At 56.1% G+C, this 2,500-nt stretch overlaps 1 protein-coding gene across 1 annotated transcript in view; it reads left to right on the forward strand.

Moving 5' to 3' along the window:
• LOC127658076 (intermembrane lipid transfer protein VPS13B-like) overlaps positions 1 to 2,500 on the forward strand; it is a 252,573-nt gene that overhangs the window by 132,092 nt on the left and 117,981 nt on the right.

A 2,500-nucleotide genomic window follows, 5' to 3' on the forward strand; every position in this document is an offset into this window, starting at 1 on the left:
AGGACGATATCTCGTATTAGAAACTGATCTCTTGTTTGAGAGGAAGAGATCTCCTCTGAGAGACCGATGCCTCCTCTGAGAGACCGATGTCTCCTCTGAGAGACCGATGTCTCCTCTGAGAGACCGATGCCTCCACTGAGAGACCGATGTCTCCACTGAGAGACCGATGTCTCCACTGAGAGACCGATGCCTCCACTGAGAGACCGATGTCTCCACTGAGAGACCGATGCCTCCACTGAGAGACCGATGCCTCCACTGAGAGACCGATGTCTCCACTGAGAGACCGATGCCGCCACTGAGAGACCGATGTCTCCACTGAGAGACCCATGCCTCCACTGAGAGACCGTTGCCGCCACTGAGAGACCGATGCCGCCACTGAGAGACCGATGTCTCCACTGAGAGACCCATGCCTCCACTGAGAGACCGATGTCTCCACTGAGAGACCCATGCCTCCACTGAGAGACCCATGCCTCCACTGAGAGACCCATGTCTCCACTGAGAGACCGATGCCTCCACTGAGAGACCGATGCCTCCACTGAGAGACCGATGCCTCCACTGAGAGACCGATGCCTCCTCTGAGAGACCGATGTCTCCTCTGAGAGACCGATGTCTCCTCTGAGAGACCGATGCCTCCACTGAGAGACCGATGTCTCCACTGAGAGACCGATGCCTCCACTGAGAGACCGATGTCTCCTCTGAGAGACCGATGCCTCCACTGAGAGACCGATGCCTCCTCTGAGAGACCGATGTCTCCTCTGAGAGACCGATGCCTCCACTGAGAGACCGATGCCTCCACTGAGAGACCGATCCCTCCACTGAGAGACCCATGCCTCCACTGAGAGACCGATGCCTCCACTGAGAGACCGATGCCTCCACTGAGAGACCCATGCCTCCACTGAGAGACCCATGCCTCCACTGAGAGACCGATGCCTCCACTGAGAGACCGATGCATCCACTGAGAGACCGATGCCTCCTCTGAGAGACCGATGCCTCCACTGAGAGACCGATGTCTCCACTGAGAGACCGATGTCTCCACTGAGAGACCCATGCCTCCACTGAGAGACCGATGCCTCCTCTGAGAGACCGATGCCTCCACTGAGAGACCGATGCCTCCTCTGAGAGACCGATGCCTCCACTGAGAGACCGATGCCTCCTCTGAGAGACCGATGCCTCCTCTGAGAGACCGATGTCTCCACTGAGAGAACCATGCCTCCACTGAGAGACCGATGCCTCCACTGAGAGACCGATGCCTCCACTGAGAGACCCATGCCTCCACTGAGAGACCGATGCCTCCACTGAGAGACCGATGCCTCCACTGAGAGACCGATGTCTCCACTGAGAGACCCATGCCTCCACTGAGAGACCGATGCCTCCACTGAGAGACCGATGTCTCCACTGAGAGACCCATGCCTCCACTGAGAGACCCATGCCTCCACTGAGAGACCCATGCCTCCACTGAGAGACCGATGTCTCCACTGAGAGACCCATGCCTCCACTGAGAGACCCATGCCTCCACTGAGAGACCCATGCCTCCACTGAGAGACCGATGTCTCCACTGAGAGACCCATGCCTCCACTGAGAGACCGATGCCTCCACTGAGAGACCGATGTCTCCACTGAGAGACCCATGCCTCCACTGAGAGACCCATGCCTCCACTGAGAGACCCATGCCTCCACTGAGAGACCCATGCCTCCACTGAGAGACCCATGCCTCCACTGAGAGACCGATGTCTCCACTGAGAGACCCATGCCTCCACTGAGAGACCCATGCCTCCACTGAGAGACCCATGCCTCCACTGAGAGACCCATGCCTCCACTGAGAGACCCATGCCTCCACTGAGAGACCGATGTCTCCACTGAGAGACCCATGCCTCCACTGAGAGACCGATGCCTCCACTGAGAGACCGATGCCACCACTGAGAGGCAAATATCTCCTCCAATCTCTCCTGCGAGAAGCCGATCTCTCCTTGAAGATGCGCTATCTCCTCAGAGAGGCAGATATCTTCACTGAGAAGCCAGTATCTACAGTCTCCGAGGCTGAGAGGACAATATGTCCTCTGAGAGGCCGAGCTCTTGTCTGAGATGCTGCTATCTCCTCTATGAGGCTGATCTGTGGTCTTATGTGAAATGCTTTGGGAGCTGTTTGGAGCCGAAAACTGCATGTTGTTTAAATTTAAGAGCACAGAATGGAAGAACAGCAAGAGAGAGGTTTGAGGAAGGAAAAGAGTGAGCAGAGGTTACAGCACTGAAGCGCTTCAGAAGGACAGACACAGCAGCTTTGGTGATCTTAGACCTTCTGTCATGATTCTGTGATGTGCAGCTGTGAGCATGTTCTCCGCGGACCTGAGCTGCAGTGTGTGTGCGGACAAGAACTGCACCGTTTTTGTGATTGCGGAGCCCCCGTGGGATGGTGTGGGCTGTTGTTTGTTGTTGTTTTTCTCTGGGCTGTTTGGTGCTGAATGGATGTGTCGCCCCTTCAAACAGGAAACAGGAAGCAGCTA

The sequence above is a fragment of the Xyrauchen texanus genome, chromosome 17, assembly GCF_025860055.1.
Source record: "Xyrauchen texanus isolate HMW12.3.18 chromosome 17, RBS_HiC_50CHRs, whole genome shotgun sequence".
NCBI classification, from domain to species: Eukaryota; Metazoa; Chordata; class Actinopteri; order Cypriniformes; family Catostomidae; genus Xyrauchen; species Xyrauchen texanus.